This window comes from Bombina bombina, chromosome 6 (assembly GCF_027579735.1).
Source record: "Bombina bombina isolate aBomBom1 chromosome 6, aBomBom1.pri, whole genome shotgun sequence".
In the NCBI taxonomy this organism is placed as follows: Eukaryota; Metazoa; Chordata; class Amphibia; order Anura; family Bombinatoridae; genus Bombina; species Bombina bombina.
Window position 1 is genome coordinate 926,120,785 of NC_069504.1, and position 26,523 is coordinate 926,147,307.

The following is a 26,523-nucleotide window of genomic DNA, read 5'->3' on the forward strand; positions in this document are numbered from 1 at the left end:
AAATCAAATCAGCAAATGCCATATGCTGTGAATATGCAGGTGTCTAATGATGTTGTAATCCCTGCTGGGGCTGATAAATTCCTCTTATCCTTACAGGCAAAAAGAGGTCAGAAACTAAAAACTTCTGAAACACTAATATGGATCTCCCATAGAATGCAAAATCTGCGTATAACAATGACCCATACTCCTATGGTAAATATTGGAACTATTCCAATACATGTTATTGTGCATAACATGACCCCACAGCATATCACCTTGTCCAAGGGAACTACCATAGTATATGCTCTAGAATCCAGTTGCTACACTTTTGGATTCCAGAATAATGTAATTGGGCTAATACCTGAAGGATACTTAACTGAAGAACAGTTAATAGAACAGTCCTTTGAATCTATGCCAGAGGGATTGTTTACAATGCAATCTATTTATCCCTTCAGCTCAGAGGAAGGCATCTGTAAAATTGAAGTAGCCTCCCTAGTATTTGATCAGCCAATCAAAGAGCAAGAATACCCCAATACCCAGAATCATGGGGGCTATGTAAATTATAATCAAGGGGATCTCACCTATAGGTTGGAAGAAGCATATGAGATAGGACAGCCTGAAATCTTTCCAGAATTTCAGCAAATAGCTGAAGAGCAAATCTCCTTAGCTAATTGCTGTTCCAGTGATGATGAACGCCGACAGCTATGAGAACTCCTGATGGAGTACAAGGATATTTTTGATAGGGATTCTATGACTGTGGGACTACAGACCTACACATTGCAAGAATCCAAACAGATCCCAATGCACCACCTGTCTTTGTTAAACTATACAGACTACCTTTAGCCTCATATGATTCTCTTGCAGAAATCATAAGGAACCTGGAAGAAAGGGGTATCATCAGACAGGTGCACAGCTTTTATAGCAATCCTATTATAGGTGTTCTTAAGTCCAATGGACAATGGCATTTGTGTGCTGACTTAAGACAGCTAAAGAAACAAGTGTACATGTCTGGGTGGCCTGTGCCATACATTGACCAGTGCCTAGAGCAGATGCAGGGATCCAAAATATTCACTGCCATTGATTGTGCACAGGGATATTGGACCATAAAGGTACATGAGGAGGACCAGTATAAGCTTGCATTCTCCTTCCAAAAGGTCCAGTATGCATTCCAAAGGCTCCCGTTTGGATACATAAATTCAGGACATGCTTTTGCTGTATTCATGCATAAGGCTATGCCTGATGCTCTGGAAAGGGGGGCGTTATTTTATGTTGATGATGTTTTGATCAAAAGCACAGACTTTGAAAAACACATCACATAACTTAAACATGTCCTCAGCCAAAATAAAAGGGCAGGTGTCAAATTATCCCTACAAAAAGCTCAATGGTGCCGCACTTGTGTAAACTTCTTGGGACATGAATTTATTTCTGAAGGATTAAATCCTCAGAAGAAAAAGGTGGAAGCTATAATAAATTCTAAGAACCCAACTAACTTAAAGGAATTAAAATCAATCCTTGGTATAAAAAATTATTCTTGCAAATTTATTGTTAATTATGCAGAATTAGCTAAACCACTGCTACTTCTTCTAAAGAAGCATGTGAAATGGCACTGGAGTGAGGCTCAAGAGACATCCATCAGAGAGCTGAAGAGAAAACTTGCTCAAGCACCTTGATTAGCGTACTCTGAAGGGGGTAAACCTTTCTACTTGGAGACAGGTTGCACAGATACAAGCATGAGTCCTGTTTTATACCAAAATCATCATAATTTAAGCAAAGTAATTGCTTATGCGTGCAAAACTTTATCTCCAGTAGAAATAAAATTTAGTGATTGCGAAAAAGTCCTCTTATCTACTGTATGGGCTCTACAAAATTTCTGCAGCTATGTACAGGGTGCGAAAATTATTGTAGAAAGGCCCACCAGTCTTTGCTATATCTGCAAATTGAGAGAATAAGAGATGGGAACCTGTTCAATAGCCGCATAACTCCTTTGACTCTTTCCTTACAGTCACACAGGGGCTTGCTGAGCTCCACAACTGTACTGCTAAGGATCAAGATGTTTTGCTGGAGGAACAATTGCTTTCCCCATATAAAATATACGAGGACCAGTGTCAAACATTACCTTGGGTATATGTTGATGGTTGTTCTTACCATGCCACTATTGAAAATGAGCGCAGATTAGTTGCTGGCATTGGTATAGTTTGGGCGAATCGATTCCCAAATATTTCTGTTGGTTTCAACATTAGACCAAGATCCAGTCAAGAACTAACTGCTGTTCTAAAAACCATTGAAATGGCTATTGAACAAGATATTCATGAATTTGTGATCATTACTGACTCAAATTATGTGCGTGACAGTTTTGTTGAATACCTGCCAACTTGGAAGAGAAATGGCATGCAGAAAACTAACAACAAACCAGTCAAACATGGCAAGTTGTTCATGTGATATTGATAAGTTAGTGGTATCCAATGGTTTAACAATACACTGGAAAAAGACCAAGGTTAATTCCAGGATTCTAGGTCCTGATAAGGAAGGCAATGATCTTGCAGATTCATTAGCCAAACAAGGCGCCATAACTGGAGAACTTCTTAACATCGACCACTTAATGGGTGCAATTCAGGTAGAAGCCATTACCAGAAACCAGGCTAAACAACAAAATGAACCTAACCTGGTACAATGGAGCCAGGATTCTCCTAGTGAGGACCTGATCACTAGTCAAAAAGAAGGCCCCATTATAGGTACTGTATCTTCCATAAACACATAGAAGATCCTGAAAACAACCCCAACTCAAAAGAGGACGGTATTGGTAAGGAAGCTCTTAGAATCTTAATGAAGTCCAGATCACAATTCAAGTTACAGGATGGTTTGTTAATTAGAACCTCCAAAACTGGCATCCAGCAATGGGTGGTACCTACCAAGATCAGAGGTCTCATGCTTTAACATGCCCATAATGCTCCCACATCTGGTCATCGTGGCACCAAATTAACATATGAAATATTGCGTGATTACGCATTTTGGCCGCATATGTTGAAGGATGTTCAAACCTACTGTCAAGGTTGTTTAATCTGTCCACAGTTCCAACCCACTACGCCAACGCATAGAGCGCCATTGCAGAAAAGGGGGATGGTAATGCCATGGTCAGATAACTAGTAACTAGGTCATCAAGAGGTAACAGAAATATGTTAACAGTGACATGCCTATTCACTAAATAGGTAGAGTGCATCAGTGCACCTAACAACTGGGTTATCTAGCTTGACAATTTACACTATCTCCCAGTTATGTAATCTGGTGGGAGTGCTTAAGAATTCTCTCTGTTTAAAGTACACTTTTAATTTTATTATGTACACATCTTATTTTTTCGTATCATGAGATATACTGCTCTTTATATATAAATCTCTTTTTTAGTATGTTATACTCTTAATATTAGCACAATAATATTATGATTATTATCATTTGTTGTTTATTATTTTTCTTTTAATATTTGCATTTCACAGTATATTTAGTAACCTGCAGGATTTAATTTAGTTTTGCTCACCTTGGAGTTATCTCTATATATAAAGTCTATCAAGTTACCCTTCATTTTTAAATAAAAATTAATATCGATCCTTATATGTACATTTTACATATTTGTCCAATACAATTGATATACGTCCAATCCTTATTTTCATATAGATCAGCCAATAGGATGCGATCCAAGCTGTTGAATGTTTCTTAAATCCACTGTGATTGGACCTAAGTTAAAGATGATCCAAGTGCAATATGACGATCTAGGAGGCGGAGCTATGAAGTCAATAAATACTCACGCTTCACGCCGCGCCGTGCCCTTTGATAAAGCCAAATGTGGCAAAATATGTCAGGGATTAGTTTAATGTTTATAAAATAAGCATTTTTTTAAAAAAATAGCAGGAATATATGTGGTGGTTATTATTACTCTGATCGACCTGATGCATAATAGTGAGGACTACACGCAGCGGATACTAGCGCGTGGTAGATCATATAATTTAATACAGCTATTTAGCAAGCGTCAGTTACCGCTATCTACTGTATCTTAGCACATTGATGAAAGTTGTCTGCCATCCGCTTATGGGGGAATATAACTTAATCTTATGATAATACTATATCAGTAATACTGCCGCAAGTGAATTGTGTCTATTGCTAAATATACAGTGGTTCTAATGACAGGACGTGACTAAGATCATTCCAGTATACTGAACACTAGCAGCCTCTTGAGTATTTAACAAAGGATATAAACAGATACCGCTGACCTTTTTAGTGTTATGCTTTAAGTTATAACCAGCATCTCTATATCAGACATAATTGCGCATATATAGTGGATACAAGTATCTTTTGATACAAGGTATAATTTCAGGTTGATACTATACGAATTTCATCTTACGACAATCATATTAATTTTACATAAATGTAACAATAATGTTGCAATTAGTATCTTTAATTTATACTACAGATCTAACGTACCAAAATAACAACCTCAATCTGTACTTATACTTTTTCATTACCCACTATTATTTATCCTGATATAAATACTATTGATGAAAAGACACTTAAGACTTATCATAGACTGAAAATAATGTTTATATCATTACTTATTACATCGGTGGCTATCTAAGACTATTCGCAATTAGACTAGTAAATTACTTTAAGTCTTTGCAACTGGCAGTTTATCGCTTTAACTTTTTGTTATACCTATTTATAATATCCTAAATGCTGCATTTAGCAGTATCATCCAATATATAATATAGTCTATTAGTAATAGCATACTGAAGGAAAGCGATTCAACTAAGATAATAGCAATTTATAAACACAACCACCTGGGATTATTGTGTTACTTTTGTTTATATGCAATATCTATTTGCATTATAGATTTGAATTTATTCTCTTATGAGACCCCCTGGACCTATATATCCTTTTCTATAATACATGATATATACCCTGACTATGGATTAAAACCGACATCCTAGGCCAGAGCTATCTTGCCATGTATAATTTGTACCAACTTTGAAGTGGCATACACTGTTTCTGTGAATTAACATACCAATAACCTGTGTTTTTACAGTTGTTTTTCTGTGTGTATGTCTGAATTTTTAAATATCCTAATAAAGGTTATATTTTATTTTTGAATTTTTAGTTTCCTCCTCCTTCCTTCTATTTGACCACTAATTCTAGGCCTTAAGGATAGTGAGTTCTACACACGTGTACATATCCATCAGCTCTGACTGACATATTTGTCTTGTGCATATCTAGTACACAGCACCCCTGCTTATAGATTTTTTGACCTAATTAAGTGACATAGATAAGCAATCCTTAATTCCCCACATTAGTAGTGCCATTAGTACCCCTATTTTCATTTTTTGCTCATCAACCACGTGTTTTCCAGATTTGGTATGCCCCAGAGAATCGAATCCGATCGGGGAAACCAATTCACTAGTGAAGTGATAACCAAGATGTGGAAAATACTAGGGGTTGAAAGGAAGCTCCATATTGCATATAGAGCTGCCTCTAGTGGTGGTGTAGAGTGTTACAACCAGTCCATTGTGAAAATCCTAAAAAGGTTTGTGAGCGAAACAGGTAAAGACTGGGATGTAAAATTACCTCTAGTTCTGATGGCATTAAGAGCAACTCCAAGTAGCGCTACTAAGATGTCACCTTTTGAATTGATGACTGGTAGAAGAATAGTTCTACCTCAACATCTATTGTACTGTACATCAGACCAGAACTTGATAAATGCTGCCAATACGCATCAAATGTGGAGAACTTAAGGAAATATCTGCAATATGCTTTTGCATTTGCTCAAAAGCACATAGAGAAGTCCGCAACTGCCGCAAAAACCTATTATGATCTTAAAACTTCCATAAAGGAATATGAATTTAATGATAAAGTTTATCTTTATAACTTTGGAAGAGATCAGGTTAAGGAGAAGAAGTTTCTTCCATCATGGAAGGGTCCTTTTGTCATTACTGACAAAATATTTCCAGTTGTCTATAAAATTAGGATTCCTATAAATGATACTTTTATGGATAAATGGGTCCATATTAACCAGTTGTGAGCGTGTCATCCTATAACCCAACTACAAGTCATAAAGGGAGAATGAAGTCATAGAGGGAGAATGAAGTGTCATATCCCCAAATACACTAAAGAAGTATTGTAGTTTAAAGATGCCTAGCTAACGAGCATAAATATGAGGATCAAAAAATAACGGACTCTCTTCATAATAAGACTATCTATAATGCATATAATGTAAATATCCTCACCAATTACATGGGTTTTCAGTGAATTTCCAATACATGTGTCCTACATATATTGAAAATTAAAAGGGGGAATTATATCATTTAAAAGGTGAGATATCATTGGAAGCTATGTGCACAAATATCATATTGATTAATCTATTCATATAGGAAGCTTGTCAGACTGAGACGAGAAGTGCAAAAATAATCACACCTTTATTAATAACAAAAAATAATAAAAAGTCCAGAAGTCAAATAACAAGCCAGGAGTCAAAGCCAGAGCTGGTAGTCAGACGAGCCGAGTCAGGAGCCAAAGCGAATAGTCAGACAAGTCAAGTCAGGAGCCAAAGTGAATAGTCAGACGAGCCAAGTCAGGAGCCAAAGCGAGTAGTCAGACAAGCCGGAATCAGGAACAAGGAGAACAGCAGAGTCAGATACAACCCAGGGATCAGGAACCAGGAGGGACGTCAGACAGCCAGGTAATACACAGGAACTGGAACTCACAAACAGGTCTGAGACAACGCAAGGGCAAAGCATACTGAACAGAGGCCCTTTAAATTATAAGTGATGACATCACAATTCTGATACTGCAACCTGTCTCACATAGATGATGTATACCAGTCTGTCCATAAGAAGGCATGCAGGAAATGAGCAGTATCACACACTCTGCACCAGACTCAGCAAGAGAGGTGAGTAAAATGGCTGCCAGCAGCACATGACAAACAAAACAGGGAAAAAACCCTGACAGTACCCTCCCCTCAATGACCCCTCCCCCCACGGGAGGACAAAAGGCTTATTGGGGAGACGGGCATGTAAGGCACGGAGGTGAGCGGGAGCATGAACATCAGAGGAGGGAACGCATGAATGCTCCTCCGGACCATAGCCCCTACAGTGAACCAAATACTGTACATGGCCCCTGGACATACAAGAGTCAATAATGCTGCTGACCTCATATTCTTCATGGTTGTCAACAGAGATAGGATGGAGATGAGGCAACACAGTGGTAAACCAATTACAAACCAATGGTTTCAAGAGGGAGACATGAAAAACATTGGAGATGCGCATTGCAGGATGAAGGTCAAGAGCGTAGGCCACAGGATTGACCCGTCGGAGTATTGGAAAAGGACCAACATAACAGGGAGCCAGTTTATTGGAAGGCACACAAAGGTTCAAGTTGCCGGAGGACAGCCAAACCCTCTCACCAACCTGATAGGAAGGAGCGGACAGACGCCTACGATCAGTCTGGAACTTTTGGCGCTGCATAGAATGATGATGGCAATCCTGAATCTGCACCCACGAGGAACGGAGTTGCCAGAGATGCTCCTCCAAAGCCGGAATACCTTGAGACATAAATTAATCGGGCAACAATGATGGTTGAAACCCATAATTCACCATGAACGGGGATAACTGGGAGGAAGCATTAATAGCACTATTATGAACAAACTCTGCCCGAGGTAACAGTTCAGACCAATTATTGTGGTGATCTGAGACATAGCAACGGAGGAACTGTTCCAGAGCTTGATTATACCATTCTGCAGCCCCATTGGATTGAGGATGAGCCAGAACTGGAGTGGCAGCAAAGGCAGTCTTAAGACTATCAAAGGCCTTAATGGCAGTAGGTGACCAATGGAGTGGATCATTCTCTTTACGGGTCATGTCAGTTATAGGTTTGACCAAGGAAGAAAAGTTTTTAATAAACTTTCTATAGTAATTGGTGAAGCCCAAAAATCGTTGAATAGACCGAAGACCAACTGGGTGAGGCCACTGCAGAACTGCAGACAACTTTTCAGGATTCATGGAGAACCCTGCAACGGAGATAACATAACTTAGGAAGGTTACTTGAGTCTGATGGAAATCACATTTCTCGAGTTTACAAAACAGGCCGTTCTCACATAGTCTCTGAAGAACACGTGTAACATCAGAACGATGAGCCTCAAGTGTGGGTGAGTGTATGAGGATGTCGTCTAAGTACACCACAACACACTGTTGCAACATATCTCATAGGACATCATTAATACATTCCTGGAAAACAGCAGGAGCATTACAAAGGCCAAAGGGCATTACAAGATATTCATAATGCCCGCTCCTGGTGTTAAATGCTGTTTTCCATTTGTGGCCCTCCTTGATCCTAACAAGATTGTATGCTCCTCTCAAATCAAGTTTAGAAAAGACCGTAGCTCCCTTGAGGTGGTCAAAGAGTTCTGTAATGAGAGGAATAGGGTAAACATTTTTAATGGTAAGACAATTAAGACCCCTATAATCGATGCATGGTCTTAACTCGCCACCCTTTTTTTTCACAAAGAAGAAGCCAACCCCTGCAGGAGAGCAGGATTTGCAGATGATCCCCCACAACAGAGCATCGGCAACATACTCCTCCATAGCACAATTCTCTGCAACAGACAGAGGGTAAACCCGGCCCAAGGAGGAATGGCTCCAAGTTGCAGGTCTATGGCACAATCGTAAGACCGGTGAGGAGGCAACGTACCGGCATGCACCTTGTCAAAAACGTTTAGGAACTCTCGGTACTCCTCTGGCAATTGAGATACTGAAGAAGTGCACAAGACTTTAACTGGTTTCTGAAGACAAGTGGAAATACATTGCGGAGACCATGACAAAATTTCGGACCTGCACCAGTCTAGACTGAGATTGTGCTTTTGGAGCCAGGTATAACCCAGAACAACTGTAAAATGCAGAGAGTTTATCACCTGGAACTTGTGACCAGGAGGCATGGGAGGAGAGGGAGGCATGGGTGGGAACAAACACGTAGGAGACAACGGAACAGGAGGCTTCTGCAAGCGCTTCTTAGAAAGAGGGCCTCTCTCTTAGTCTGATGTCAATTTGCATCAAAAAAGACACCAATGCCTCAAGATCCTCTGGTAAATCTCTGGCAGCAACTTCGTCTTTAATTGCATGAGAGAGCCCATGAAAGAAGGCGGCAACAAGGGCTTTATTGTTCCAACCTACCTCTGCAGTAAGCGTATAGAACTCAATGGCATATTGAGCAACAGATCTTCTACCTTGCTGAATGGACATGAGTTGTTTGGCACCAGAGGAGGAGCGAGTCGGAACATCAAATACCCTTCGAAAGGAGGCCACAAATTCAGGGTAATTTGAAATCACAGGTTTATTAGTCTCCCACAAGGGATTAGCCCAGGCAAGAGCTGTGTAACGAGATGAGAAATCCCACCTTAGCTCTGTCAGAGGGAAACACCTGAGGTAACATCTCAAAGTAAATGCCCACCTGGTTATAAAACTCTCTGCACTGAATAGGATCACCTCCATATCGCTGAGGTAGAGGTGCAGAACCGGACATGCTCCTGGTCGGACTAGGTGCAGCAGCGGAAACAGGAGCAGCCACAACTTGCGGGACACTTTGCTCCAAATGTGCAGTGCGAATCAGCAGGATTTGCAGGGCTAGTGCAAATTGATCCAAACGGTGTTCCTGTTCATCCATCCTGGAAATGATGGTATATAAAGGTGGATTATTAGCACCATCAGGATTCATGGCCCTTGCGTAATGTCAGGGTGCCAGGAATCAGACTGAGACGAGAAGTGCAAAAATAATCACACCTTTATTAATAACAAAAAATATTAAAAGTCCAGAAGTCAAATAACAAGCCAGGAGTCAAAGCCAAAGCTGGTAGTCAGACGAGCCGAGTCAGGAGCCAAAGCGAATAGTCAGATGAGCCGAGTCAGGAGCCAAAGCGAGTAGTCAGACGAGCCAGAATCAGAAACAAGGAGAACAACAGAGTCCGGAACAAGACAGGGATCAGGAACCAGGAGGAACATCAGACAGCCAGGTAATACACAGGAACTGTAACTCACAAACAGGTCTGAGACAACGCAAGGGCAAAGCATACTGAACATAGGCCCTTTAAATAATAAGTGATGACATCACAATTCTGAGACTGCAACCTGTCTCACACAGATGATGTACACTAGTCTGACCATAAGAGCGCGTGCAGGAAATGAGCAGTATCACACACTCTGCACCAGACTCAGCAAGAGAGGTGAGAAAAATGGCTGCCAGCAGCACATGGCAAACAAAGCAGGAAAAAAAACTGAAAATTACTGCATGAATTGTCTTCATTGTGAACAAATGCTGGAATGTCAACCCCCCTTTCAGTTGTCATAGACACATTACAAGCCTGACATGTCCCTTAGTACATATGAAAGAAAGTATGTTTGCTCAAACCTCCTGCTGTTTCACTAGACAAAGAACAGACACAAGAAAAAACATTTGTCCCAAACTATAAGAGATAATGTCCCATTTCAAGAGCCTTTGATCACGGCCTCAGAAGAGAAGTAATTTCTAAAGAATTATTGTTGTATAGTCTTTCCAGATTGAAATCTCTAAATTAATTTAGCCTAAGAAACTCATTACTTAGATTACAGGAACCCCTGTGGATAAGCAGCCGAGAGGTCTACAATTTGAGATACCTTTCCAGTATGACCAACAATTTAAATATCTATTTTCTCAGTGCAAATTGGCACACGCTGAGTTCCAATACACAAACCCCAGAAGTTAAAGCTCCAAATGCCCTTGATGATATGGGGAAGTTGAAAGCATCAAAATTGAGATTTTAAAGTACAACTTATGTCTAATTTTAGTTAAGGTGTACCTCAGTATTGTATAAATGTATATTTGTTGATCTGAGAGAAATGCCTAACAGTAACATAGTAGATAAGTATCTGCTAATTTGAGTAAATAGCTGTATGGTCAATTTAAAATATCCAATTTATTTCAAAATAAATAATATTCTTTTGTTTTCCAGGCATCTGATATACAGACTAGATTCCAGATATGACTAGTAGATACTAATATATGAATGCCTATTTAATGTGTGCCCTGAATCATATTATATAGCATATTCACTAAATATAAAAATAATATCCACAGATATGCTAGCCAGTATGTAGATTTCAGTTTAAGAGAATATCTGTTGCAAATCTCCTCATACTTACACTTGTATCCCTGCACACTTGCATTAAACATGATCTAGGTATCCAAGCTGACAAATGGTTCCTTAAAATGGGCTCAGAAGAAGACCCATTGCATGATGATTTTATAGTACACCTATTACGCTTTGTCCTGAATCATAACTTCTTCACATTCAACAACAGTTTTTACCTTCAAAGGTGCTCCCACCTACGCCAATCTTTTTTTGGGATGGTGGGAGCAAAAATATGTTTTTTCGGATGCCAACACACAGTACTTGAAGAAAATTCCTCTCTGGATACGCTATATCGATGATGTGCTCTTCCTTTGGGAGGGCACTTTGATCGAACTGGATGTATTCCTGAGTAACTTAAATTTCAACACATTGAATGTAAAATAAACATACGCAGCAAATTTGGAGGTAATCAATTTTTTGGACCTCCAAATAAGCAAAACCCCTATGGGAACTCTATCAACGGATTTATACAGAAAAAAAGACAGCTATTAACAGCTTACTACATAGCTCCAGTGCACATGCCCCTAACACAATAAATGCCCTCCCAACAGGAAATTTTTTGCGAATAAAACGCAAGTGCTCATCTAATGCAAATTACACACTAAGAGCGAAAGAACTAACAGAAAGGCTAACACTTAGGGGGTACAGCAAAAGATCCATAAAAAAACAGGATATAGAGCAAGATTTACTGCCAGATGTGAACTATTGAGGAAGAAACAAAAATCCAAACAGGAGGAAATAAGATTTATTTAAATTTATAATCCTTAAAGTACTCAAATACTCAGAATCTTGCAAGAAAATTGGTACATTCTCAAATCGGATCCCATTCTTTCCCAGATTTTGGGAGAAAAAGTACACTCAGGGTATAGAAGAACACGTAACCTCATGGACCTGTTATGTCCAAGTCATCTGGAGGGCCCCAAAACTGTTGGAGCCTTCTCAAAAGGGTCACACAAATGTGGAACTTGTAGTACCTGCAGCTTTATGCTCAAAAAATCAGAAATACATGACCGTTTTAACAAAACTCATACAATCAATGAATATATCAATTGCCAGACAGAGGGAGTCATTTACGCTTTAATCTGCAAATGTGAAAAAAACTTACGTTGGCATGATGACCAAAAAAATAAGAAGCAGACTACAGGAGCATATGAGAAACATTAAAAACACTTTAAAAGATCTCCAAGCAGGGAAATAACTCACGTCAGAAGCTTGTCATTTTTATAACAAACATAATTACAAACAATCAGACCTGAAATGCTATGGCATTCAAAAAATCAAAATGGGAATCAGAGGTGGAAACCTAGAAAAATGTCTGTTACAAGCTGAAAGTAGATGGATTTTTCTACTTAACACAGTTCAACCTTGTGGTTTGAACGAACTAAACAATTTTTCTCCCTTTCTCTAATACCTGTATACTAATAACCATTAACCAGTTGCTGTAAATACTAGTCAAGATAAGAGATTAAGTTTCTCAAACGCATCAGACAGATAATCATTAGTCCTAAGAGCTATACATTGATTGAATTAAAAAAAAAAAAAACATCACTGTTGAGGATCATAGATATTCTTTTCCTCTTAATAATCTCTTTAGAATTTTTCTAACTCAAACATAGTATATCCTAAGACTTTACACTTCACACTACTCCTGTATTAACATCATTACAGGATACACTGCTCACTTCAGCACTGTCACTTTAAAACATTCTGTAGCACCATGGTACTATTACACTAATTTACTATTATCATGATCACAGGACTTATTGCCCACTGTTCAACTGTCTCTTTAAGAAATCCCACTACTACACTATTTCATGTAATTTTTTTTTTTAATTTTTAGTATTTTTAGTTTTTTTATTTTTAAGCATAAATTACACCACAACACAAGTAGGTACCACACAGTCACAGAACTATCAAAAACTATTCATAAGTTTATTAAGGTTATCTGGATGAGTGCATTTATTACCACTTTTACACAGCTTCCTTTCTATCTCTACCTTGTTCAAATCTTCATCTGGTGCTGTTAAATCTCATTGCACTGAATGCCTATATAGTAATACCAATTTCTATTACAATTAAAACATTATCCCTCATGCAACTGCAATAGCTTATTCCCTTCAATCGCAAGATACTTAATAAAATGAATGGTTATTCTTTTTCAATCTTAACGGGAGGATGGCTGAGATATCCAATAGATTCCCAGCCACACGATGACATCACATATGTGGGCGTGTAAGAACACGCTATAAAAAGCCGACAACCTTGCAGCGCGATCACCCTTTGCTAAAGCTGGTTCACGGTGAAACATGTCAGGGAAGCTAGGGTTTTAGTGAGGAGTCCTAGGAGCTCCTGTGTTTTTAGTTAGCCTTGGGCTATCCTTAATTACTGTAGTATATTCACTTTCATGCTAGAGTGACCTTATGTTCTTATGTTGACGTTGTGCAGCGATTTTTCTTAAACCACACTCTGGCATATCTTTCTATGCAAGCGATCATGATTGCTACCTCTACTTTAAATACATTATACTTAGAAGCTTAATGTTTAATTGCGGTACTGAATTAGCTTGTTTATGTTTGTTTCTAGTTAACAGCGTAATAACTATTACATTTAAAAAAAACTCCTGTGCGACAACTAAACGCTCATATTGGCAGCGGTAGTACAGCTTCTAACCCGGATAACTCATTTAAAATTCCCTATTCCTGAATGGGAGTTTGTCTTAGGAATTCTACAGCCAATATTTGGTTGCGGAACAGGAAGAGTTTGCTCTACGACACTTATTTCACATTTTATTAGTACATACATTTGAAAAGCTCCTGTGTTGCCAACCGATATACAGAATTATATCACTGCCATTTAAACCCAGTAAATTTACTGAAATCCAGAACTCCTGAATGCAACGTTGATTTCACTAACTCTTTAGGTTTATTAAAGGTATAGCACTTCATATTAAATGTTAAACACCTTGATATATTGGTGCAATGCTATTACGCATGAGAACTGTGTCAATTATTAATAAACCTATTTATATTAATACAGTATGATTCATGACCTATGATTCACATATGGAAAATGTATAACCAGAGATAACATCACTAACGATATAATTTACGTTTAATAATACGCAATTCGCTCTCAACCCACTGGTGAATCTCTAAACGTTGGTCACTGCATATATATTTCAATTCACTACTTAAGGATCCTAAGTGGGATTTTAACAGGTATTTTCCTATTTTATTTCGTCTTGATTTAGAGTTTTGCGGCCAAAGGGGTGCGTTAGCTACGCGTGCTTTTTTCTGGCCGCACCTTTTAAATACCGCTGGTATTTAGAGTTCACAGAATGGCTGGGTTTTCAGTGCGTTAGGCTCCAAAAAGGTAGCGTAGAGCATAATTTAACGCCACTGCAACTCTAGATACCAGCGGTGCTTACGGACGCGGCCAGCTTCAAAAACGTGCTCGTGCACGATTCCCCCATAGAAAACAATGGGGCAGTTTGAGCTGAAAAAAAACCTAACACCTGCAAAAAAGCAGCGTTCAGCTCTTAACGCAGCCCCATTGTTTTCTATGGGGAAACACTTCCTAAGTCTGCACCTAACACTCTAACATGTACCCCGAGTCTAAACACCCCTAACCTTACACTTATTAACCCCTAATCTGCCGCCCCCACTATCGCTGACACCTGCATTACACTTTTAACCCCTAATCTGCCGCTCCGTAAACCGCCGCTACCTACATTATAGTTATGTACCCCTAATCTGCTGCCCCTAACACCGCCGACCCCTATATTATATTTATTAACCCCTAATCTGCCCCCCACAACGTCGCCGCCAGCTACCTACAATAATTAACCCCTAATCTGCCGATCGGAGCTCACCGCTACTATAATAAATGTATTAACCCCTAAAGCTAAGTCTAACCCTAACACTAACACCCCCCTAAGTTCAATATAATATTTATCTAACGAAATAAATTAACTCTTATTAAATAAATTATTCTTATTTAAATCTAAATACTTACCTGTAAAATAAACCCTAATATAGCTACAATATAAATTATAATTATATTGTAGCTATTTTAGGATTAATATTTATTTTACAGGCAACTTTGTATTTATTTTAACCAGGTACAATAGCTATTAAATAGTTAATAACTATTTAATAGCTACCTAGTTATAATAATTACAAAATTACCTGTAAAATAAATCCTAACCTAAGTTACAATTAAACCTAACACTACACTATCAATAAATTAATTAAATAAACTACCTACAATTATCTACAATTAAACCTAACACTACACTATCAATAAATAAATTAAATACAATTCCTACAAATAAATACAATTAAATAAACTAACTAAAGTACAAAAAATAAAAAAGAACTAAGTTACAAAAAATAAAAAAATATTTACAAACATTAGAAAAAAATTACAACAATTTTAAACTAATTAAACCTACTCTAAGCCCCCTAATAAAATAACAAAGACCCCCAAAATAAAAAAATGCCCAGAATCAAGTTCAATCAGATTGGCTGATTCAATCAGCCAATCAGATTGAGCTCGCATTCTCTTGGCTGTTCCGATCAGCCAATAGAATGCGAGCTCAATCTGATTGGCTGATTCTGATTCTGATTTTCCTACCTTAATTCCGATTGGCTGATAGAATCCTATCAGCCAATCGGAATTCGAGGGACGCCATCTTGGATGACGTCCCTTAAAGGAACCGTCATTCGTCGGGAAGTCGTCGGAAGAAGAAGATGGGTCCACGGTGGAGGTCTTCAAGATGGAGCCGGTCCTCATCGGATGAAGATAGAAGATGCCGCTTGGAAGAAGATGGTTGCCGGTCCGGATCTACTCTTCTTACCGGATAGGATGAAGACTTTGGAGCCTCTTCGGGACTTCTTCAGCCGTCGCTTGATAGAAGACTTCAGCCGGATGATGGATGTCTAGCCCCCGCTTGGGCTTGGATGAAGATTTCGGAGCATGGAACGATCGGTGATACCTGGCATGGTGAAGACAAGGTAGTAAGATCTTCAGGGGCTTAGTGTTAGGTTTATTTAAGGGGGGTTTGGGTTAGAATAGGGGTATGTGGGTGGTGGGTTGTAATGTTGGGGGGGGGAGTATTGTATGTTTTTTTTACAGGCAAAAGAGCTGAATTCTTTGGGGCATGCCCCGCAAAGGGCCCTTTTAAGGGCTGGTAAGGTAAAAGAGCTTTGAACTTTTGTAATTTAGAATAGGGTAGGGCATTTTTTTATTTTGGGGGTCTTTGTTATTTTATTAGGGGGCTTAGAGTAGGTGTAATTAGTTTAAAATTGTTGTAATTTTTTTCTAATGTTTGTAAATATTTTTTTATTTTTTGTAACTTAGTTCTTTTTTATTTTTTGTACTTTAGTTAGTTTATTTAATTGTATTTATTTGTAGGAATTGTATTTAATTTATTTATTGATAGTGTAGTGTTAGGTTTAATTGTAACTTAGGTTAGGATTTATTTTACAGGTAATTTTGTAATTATTTTAACTAGGTAACTATTAAATAGTTATTAACTATTTAATAGCTATTGTACCTGGTTAAAATAAATGCAAAGTTGCCTGTAAAATAAATATAAATCCTAAAATAGCTACAATATAATTATAATTTATATTGTAGCTATATTAGGGTTTATTTTACAGCTAAGTATTTAGCTTTAAATAGGAATAATTTATTTAATAAGAGTTAATTTATTTCGTTAGAATAAAATTATATTTAATTTAGGGGGGTGTTAGGGTTAGGGTTAGAATTAGCTTTAGGGGTTAAAAAATTTATTAGAGTAGCGGTGAGCTCCGATCGGCAGATTAGGGGTTAATACTTGAAGTTAGGTGTCGGCGATGTTAGGGAGGGCAGATTAGGGGCTAATACTATTTATTATAGGGTTATTGAGGCGGGAGTGAGGCGGATTATGGGTTAATAACTTTATTATAGTAGCGGTGCGGTCCGCTCGGCAGATTAGGGGTTAATAAGTGTAGGTAGGTGGAGGCGACGGTGAGGGGGGCAGATTAGGGGTTAATAAATATAATATAGGGGTCGGCGGTGTTAGGGGCAGCAGATTAGGGGTACATAAGGATAACGTAGGTGGCGGCGCTTTGCGGTCGGCAGATTAGGGGTTAATTATTGTAGGTAGCTGGCGGCGACTTTGTGGGGGGCAGATTAGAGGTTAATAAATATAATATAGGGGTCGGCGGTGTTAGGGGCAGCAGATTAGGGGTACATAAGTATAACGTAGGTGGCGGTCGGCAGATTAGGGGTTAAAAAAATTTAATTGAGTGGTGGCGATGTGGGGGGGCCTCGGTTTAGGGGTACATAGGTAGTTTATGGGTGTTAGTGTACTGTAGAGCACAATAGTTAAGAGCTTTATGAACCGGCGTTAGCCCAAAAAGCTCTTAACTACTGACTTTTCTCTGCGGCTGGAGTTTGGTCTAACGCTCACTTCAGCCACGACTCTAAATACCGGCGTTAGAAAGATCCCATTGAAAAGATAGGATACACAAATGGCGTAGGGGGATCTGCGGTATGGAAAAGTCGCGGCTGGAAAGTGAGCGTTAGACCCTTTCCTGACTGACTCCAATACCAGCGGGCGGTAAAAACCAGCGTTAGGAGCCTCTAATGCTGGTTTTCACGGTTACCGCCCAACTCTAAATCTAGGCGTTTGTGTTAACTTAAAAAAAGTTAAAGGGACACTGAACCCAATTTTTTTTTCTTTCGTGATTCAGATAGAGCATTAACTTTTAAGCAACTTTCTAATTTACTCCTATTATCAAATTTTCTTCATTCTCTTGGTATCTTTATTTGAAATGCAAAAATGTAAGTTTAGATGCCGGCCCATTTTTGCTGATTGGTTGAAAAATTCATACACCAATAAAAAAAGTGCTGTCCAGAGTTCTGAACCAAAAAAAGCATAAATGCCTTCTTTTTCAAATAAAGATGGCAAGAGAACAAAGAAAAATTTGATAGTAGGAGTAAATTAGAAAGTTGTTTAAAATTGCATGCTCTATCTAAATCATGAAAGAAAAAATTTGGGTTCAGTGTCCCTTTAAGTTTTATTTCTACTGTTCTCCCCACATATACATTCAAGATATAAGCTGTGATTACATTATCAGTTTTCTTTGCTGCAAGTAACGTATTCTTTCAGTGAATAGACTTTGTCTACTCTTGTATGTATGCAATATTTATATTAATATGGGATAATAATCAAATATAAATATAGCTATATGAAATTACATCAGACTGCCTCTCACAAGGTATGTATGTGATATTAAGATGGAAATTGTAACAGAGAAAATATTAATTAGATACATGCTGAATGTATTAATATCCTTTTGCCATGTAAGTAGTATACTCAAGTTTAGTATGAAAATACTCAGATTAAATATTATTAAATAATCCCATACATATTGGACATATTTGTCTGCTGATGCAAGAAATAGTGAGTATATTAAATATACATTAAAAAATTAAAAGATATATAGTAAACTGTTAGCAGTATTGATAATGAAACTGCATTTCTATGTCTGCTGCCCCTAATGGACTAAAACTGGTATAACAGCCAAACGGGTTGACTGTTAAAACCCATACATTACTAGTAAGTCAATGAGATGTTCAGCTTCAAAGGGCCTATCAGAGACAAGATTTGGTAACGGTGTATTCAAGCCTATTAAATGATTAAGAAATGGGGAGGAGTTTGGTCTCAGACAAAAACTCATTGCACACCGAGAATGGGGCTTTTTTGGCTTGAAAATTTTCTTGGTGACTGTTGCAATCCTACTTGCTGCCATTTTTTGCTTACAGAGAGACAAACGTGTGCAAACACTGTTTTCTGTAAGACAAATTCATTGGGAAACTCTTTGTGGATAAGAGATTATCAGGATTAATTCTCTTCCAATTGTGCATAATTCCACTAAAAAATATGACAATAGGCATATTTGGATATTGAATCCTCACCTGGAGCTGGTAAAGTATATGCAATTGTTAAGTGTATTTAATATTTAAATCAAAGGTATTCTATAGCTATAGTTAGATTGTAACTGTGATTTAAAAGGGTATTTTGTACTTTAAATGTATGTCCCATTGGCCAGTGTAGCTTAAAAATAATTATATTGGTGTTAAATAATTTTATTGCTGGAAAATACTTTATATATACTGTATTTATGTCAGTCTTATTTATTGTAAACCCTCTCAGAACTGTACATAAATTGGTTACTGTGGTTAAATCTCTGATTATTAATTAAGCATTGTTAAGATAATAGTCCATATTCTGATATTGGAGGGAACTAAGCAGGATAATTATAGACTGTTCTGGTATCCTCATTTGTGGTAAATAATAAGCGATTTATTGTGAGTAAGGTTCATTTTCAGAGATATATTTTTATGATCTGTTTTGTATAGAAAAGTGTAAGAGAATAAGCATGTATAATTGATTCATAATCTAGTTTTTACATAAATATAATTCAAGGTGTCTATAAAGATAACTAATCAAAAACAAAAGGATAAATATTGATTTTTAATAAATATATTGTTACGTAAATACATTTATAATTGGTTGGCAACTGCTGAGATATGTTCTCCAACATTTTACTGGAGATTACTGCTGATATACAATAAATGATATTGTAACCTAGAATATACTAACAAGATATTCCAAAATTTCTGTGATGTGGAAGGTGCCGCACAAAAAGGATATTCAATGGATATTCTATTGTTCTTTCAGAGCTCCCAAAATTGCGTCCATGCTCAATAACAGCTAGGACACACCCCCGAGAATGTAATTTTAAACAATTTTACATTTTACTTTTATCACCAATTTTTCTTTGTTTTCTTGGTATTCTTAGTTGAAGGCTAAACCTAGGAGGTTCATATACTAATTTCTAAGTACTTGAAGGCCGCCTCTTCTCTCAGTGCATTTTGACAGTTTTTCACCACTAAAGGGTGTCATATAGATATAACTGTGCTCACGCATGTGGAGTTCAGGTGAGCCAGCTCTGATTGGCTAAAATGGATGTCTGTCAAAAGATCTGAAATAAGGGGGCAGTTTGCAGAGGCTTAGATACAAGGTAATCACAGAGGTAAAAAGTGTATTTATATAATTGTGTTGGTTGTGCAAAACTAGGGAATGGGTAATAAAGGTATTATCTATCTTTTTAAACAATAAAAATTCTGGTGTAGACTGTCCCTTTAAATTCAATTTCACTCAAGTTAACGCATTTACTTTCAACTTGTTATACGCACGCTACTTCCGATGCGTGCAAAGAGCCGTGATAAACCCTGTATCCATAGCAACGATTAGTGCGCCACTCGTAATCTAGCCCATTGTGTGATTCTTTAGACAAACAAACACTAACATATATGCACTATACATTATTTTTTAACACACAATAATTTTGAACAATATTTAGAAAAGAAAAATGGAAAAAAAACCGTATCCTTTTGAAAGGGACAACTGATGTGCGATCAAATCCTATATGAATCACCTATTAACTTAACAGACACTACAGTATGTTTATTTTTTAAATCAAACTATGATTTAGAGCCTTATTCTAAACCAGGGTTCTTCAAACTTTTTTCCCCAAGATCCAGTGCAATGACCACATACCTTTGCAACCCGATTTTAATGCTTTGTCTGAACATTTCTGAAGTAATATATAACAAAATAGCTGCAATTTTTGTCAAAGTGAATAAAATGTGTGTGTATTTTAATTCTGAGTGTAGTCAAACTTGTAAATGTTGTAAACGTTAATAACATATACATACACCACACACTCTCATACAACACATACAAAGTTGTGACCCAGTAAACATGCTGTTGCAACCCAGTAATGGGTCACAACCCATGGTTCATAGAATCATGTTCTAAACAGTGTATAGCATTGCTACAAGCAATGTAGCACACACTGCTTCTAGAGTATGGAAGATACACGCAAGCTCCTGACAGCTTATGAACCTATACAACTGCTGCCAAATAGTGTTTCAGACACATGGGGGTAGATTTATTAAGCGGCGGATGCTGCTTTCTACCTGCAATGTTTCCGGCTCGCCAGAAACATAAGTTAAGAAGCAGAGGTCATAAGAGCGCTGCTCCTTAACTCCCCCAGCCCCTTTTATGTGGCTGGCTGCAATCATCCCAATCCAATACAATCGGGATGATTGACACCCCCTGCTAGCGGCTGATTGGCTATGAATTTGCAGGGGGCGCAAAGGGGGGCGGGATCGGGGGCGGAGCCTTCGGGGGCGGCGTGCGGGCACGTGCACGGGGCGGGAGCTGGTGGGAACCGCTACACTACAGAAAAAAAGTTACAAGTAAATTGTAAAAAAAATGAAAATAAACTTATTTTTTGAAAAACATCTAAGGGATCTGAAGGGGTGGGGGGTTGTTATTGGGGGGGAAGCTACACTACAGAAAAGGGACATTTTTTTAATAAAAACAGCATATTTTTCACTAAAATGGGTACTGGCAGACAGCTGCCAGTACCCAAGATGGCGCACATTAAGTCAGAGGGGGAGAGTTAGAGAGCTGTTTGGTGGGGGATCAGTGAGGTTGGGGGCTAAGGGGGATCCTACACATAAGCATATGTAAATATGCTATAAAAAATGCACAAAAAAGCCAAAATTTTCCTTTTATTTTAGTACTGGCAGAGTTTCTGCCAGTACTTAAGATGGCGGGGACATTTGTGGGGTAGGGGAGGGAAGAGAGATGTTTGGGAGGGATCAGGGGGTCTGATGTTTCAGGTGGGTGGCTGATCTCTACACTAAAGCTAAAATTAACCCTGCAAGCTCCCTACAAGCTACCTAATTAACCCCTTCACTGCTAGCCATAATACACGTGTGATGCGCAGCGCCATTTAGCAGCATTCTAATTACCAAAATGCAACGCCAAAGTCACATATGTCTGCTATTTCTGAACAAAGGGGATCCCAGAGAAGCATTTACAACCATTTGTGCCATAATTGCACAAGCTGTTTGTAAATGATTTCAGTGAGAAACCTAGAATTGTGAAAAATTTAACGTTTTTTTTTAATTTGATCGCATTTGGCGGTGAAATGGTGGCATGAAATATACCAAAATGGGCCTAGATCAATACTTGGGGTTGTCTACTACACTACACTAAAGCTAAAAATACCCCAAAAAGCTCCTTACATGCTCCCTAATTAACCCCTTCACTGCTGGGCATAATACACGTGTGGTGCGCAGTGGCATTTAGCGGCCTTCTAATTACCAAAAAGCAATGCCAAAGCCATATATGTCTGCTATTTCTGAACAAAGGGGATCCCAGAGAAGAATTTACAACCATTTATGCCATAATTGCACAAGCAGTTTGTAAATAATTTCAGTGAGAAACTGAAAGTTTGTGAAAAAATTTGTGAAAAAGTGAACGATTTTTTGTATTTGATCGCATTTGGCGGTGAAATGGTGGCATGAAATATACCAAAATGGGCCTAGATCAATACTTTGGGATGTCTTCTAAAAAAAAATATATACATGTCAATGGATATTCAGGGATTCCTGAAATATATCAGTGTCCCAATGTAACTAGCGCTAATTTTGAAAAAAAAAAATGGTTTGAAAATAGCAAAGTGCTACTTGTATTTATGGCCCTATAAGTTACAAAAAAAGCAAAGAAGATGTAAACATTGGGTATTTCTAAACTCAGGACAAAATTTAGAAACTATTTAGCATGGGTGTTTTTTGGTGGTTGTAGATATGTAACAGATTTTGGGGTTCAAAGTTAGAAAAAGTGTGTTTTTTTCCATTTTTCCTCATATTTTATAAATTATTTTATAGTAAATGATAAGATATGATAAAAATAATGGTATTTTTAGAAAGTCCATTTAATGGCGAGAAAAACGGTATATAATATGTGTGGGTACAGTAAATGAGTAAGAGGAAAATTTCAGCTAAACACAAACACCGCAGAAATGTAAAAATAGCCTTGGTCCCAAACGGACAGAAAATGGAAAAGTGCTCTGGTCACTAAGGGGTTAAAATCACATGCTCTTCCTAATCCATAAAAGTTCAATCATTAACTTTACTGTACCTTTAAGGCATTAGATCTTAACTTTGAGAAATAAAGTGGATTAGTCAAGGAAACTCTATAAAAAATAAACCAACACACAGAGTATTTTCTTCAAAATAGTTTACAACACCCACTATATATCATATGTTGATATACAAATGATATACAAAAAAAGGAGAGTATGTTAAAACAATAAGTACATAAATGGCAAGATTTTTGATGTGGCATATGCACTGATTGGTAGCAAGCTTGCTCATTTAAACCTGCAATTGATATTTATGAAACAGTTTTTTAAACTGCTGTTTCATTAACCTTTTCTGCCAAACTGGAGTTGGCAGATGAAAATCACCCTGGATTCATTAGAACGGGGTGACTGACAAGCCCTACTCTCACGCAAATTGGTTGCACGAGGGTAGGGTGGTGACATTGCACAAGTGTTCCCTCATGCAATAATAAATACAATAAAAACATATCTGCCCCACAATTTGTGATCAAGTGTGGAAAGGTTCTCAACTTGTGAATCCTGTCCACTCGCAAATTGATAATTCTTGCCCATAGTATTTCTTTGTACTGTCATTTTATTTTAGACTTTATTTTGTAGAAACCTGAAAAATATCCCAATGGAAACCAATAATAGCTACAAGGGACTTACCTGATGCTAGCTGCACAGACAGAAGTCCACACAAGATTATGAACAATGTAGCAAAACTCGGAAACATTCTACTCCTAGACTATATCTAGATTCACACTAAAATCAACACTTTCCAAGCAGGAAAAAACAAGAATAAGGAGCTTTTGTGTGTTGTCCCAGTAAAACTATAGAGTCACTGTGAAGTCATCAATATCATGTCACAATACACCAGATAAGGTGTAAAGAATGTTCAGTAACAGAAACATTATTCTTTGCTATTTAGCTGTTAATGGAACAGTTCAGTAAGATTTGTAGTCATACGTGAAAGAGTACGCGTTTGCACAAATTTAATACTGCTGTATACATGTTCAGCCACTGTATACATGTTCAGCCACTGTATACATGTTCAGCCACTCACTTAGACATGAACATAAAATAAAAAAAAATGTGAAATTTATATTAGGTCAATTGTTTTTAATGGATTTGTTCTCTAGATTCCCAGGGGATTTGGTTAGTACTTTGGTTAAATGGACATTCTGGGCTGTTTTGGCTCAAAATTATTTTCTGACCAGAACAGTACTTGGATGTGGATTCTATGACAGGCAAGTGGCTTATTGTCTTTCTCGCATGCAACCTTGTAAAATAGGTGAATGTGTTTATTGTGCTATTTGAGAAGTGGTTTTTCTAGCCCTTTTTGCACCATTTTTTTTTTACATGAAAAAAAAAAACATTGGGAAAAAAGGCTATTAATGCCTTTTTCATAAGTAGCCACTACAACCAAATTCACCTGCTCCACAAGGCTGGGTGAGAAACATTGAACCTTTTTATGCACAAAATATTGGTTTCTGTGGTGCTTGTGTCTCTCATTGTCTCCCTCCCATCTAGCTTTGTTAAACTGGTGAATTTCATAAGTAAGGTTACTTGAGAAATTGCCTTTTTTTGGGGACTTCCCAAAATGTTTAATGTACAAATTACTTAATGTTGCTTAATGTGCAAAAATTTACCAAATAATGCAATCAATTGCCACAAAACTTTACACAAGCAAAATGTATCACTGCACAAACTCATTCTAGAAGTTTCATGAGTTTTGTATTCCCACACTGCAAATAAATCACATTAAGCATATATTTTTGCTTGCTTAATGTACACCCCTTAAACCTCAAGTTAAAAATCCCCAGCAAGCATCCCCTGTCTTCGAACGCCTCAATCATACAAACACTTGACCTTCATTACACCACACATCAAACTGGATCCCATTAGGGTCTTTTTAATTTGCAAAAAACAATTCCAAAACTTGAAATGCCCCAAAAAACACTAAGACAAATGCCACATGGAACAAACTCACCTTGTAGTTCAACTCACAGACTTGAGGAAGAACAGGCACAACTTTATTTAGGATGGAAAAACTACTGGCCTCCTCCTATCAGAGGAATATAGCCTCTTGGCCCAACCCCGGGACGCAAAACAAAAGATTTGGTGATGTCGTCCCCACCCAACAACTGAAACAAGAAGACCATGGCCGATATTCTTGCTGCTGCCCCAGTAGACCACCCTAGAAAACCTCTCAGCCCAAAAATTCCACCCATCCCTTCCATACCTGTACATAGGCCTTCCAAGCTCTATGAGCTAACGCTCCCCTCACCAACCTCACTATATAACCACATCCCCTGGCTTCCCCCCGACCTTACCTCTTTTGAAGCACCTGGATTGGTAGTGCAGTCCCCGCAATGTGAGCATTTGTGCTTGTACTTGCACAATTTTCCAAAATGACATGATCCATCATTGAATTGCACTTGTTGATGCCTCTCTCTTACCCGGCTCTATGAAAGTACTTGCTCCCCAGTAATGGCATCATGATCTACAGTAAGATGCCTTTGTCCCGATCATCCCAGCACATGTCAGGCCTCACTGCAATCCGTTGCCTAAATTGCTTGTCATAATGCCACCACACCATACTCCCGTACGTCATGTCAGCAGACACTATCTCGTCAAACTAGCAGATTAACGCTGATCCTTGATCCAGGAAATTTTCAGAAATTACGCTACCCAAAATCCAAAAGGCTCTCGACCCACTGGCAAATCACTTTTTCAGTTATGTATATCTCTTCTTACGCTCCTCCTTCTTATCTGACTCAGCTTTCACGTCCTCCTTGATTTCCACAAACTGATCCAATGCTAATAAGGAAAAAAAAATTCTATGAACTCCCTCTTCATGCAGCCCAAAATGCCCAATAGAAAAAAGGCATGGTCCTCTGAATGAAACCTTTAAGACACCCCCTCCCGTGGCCTGTTGTAGCTTACTGCCCCTTAACTTGTGACCCCAGCTCCTTCAGTCCTTTAAAAAGTGCCAAATGCCCCACATTCACTCCACCAGGCACACTCCCCACTTCTGCCACTCGAGACACCTCAACTGAAGATGCCGATGCTGCCTCAGGTCCAGTCACTGTCATAGGGGGCCGAGGGACCATCCGGGATTCGCCATCCTCCAATGCTGTAGTTGGGCCTCCTGGCCGTTCTGTCCTTACCACCCTCCAAAAAGGAGATCGCCTCCTCGACCTGGAACGTGACCTCCATTCGCTGGTCCTGGCCTCTCACTGACACTCCAACCTGGCCCTAGTTTGAGATCACTGGTCCTACTCCCGACCTCTCCTTACTCCCTCCTGCTCTTCGTTCCCGACTTGTTACTCT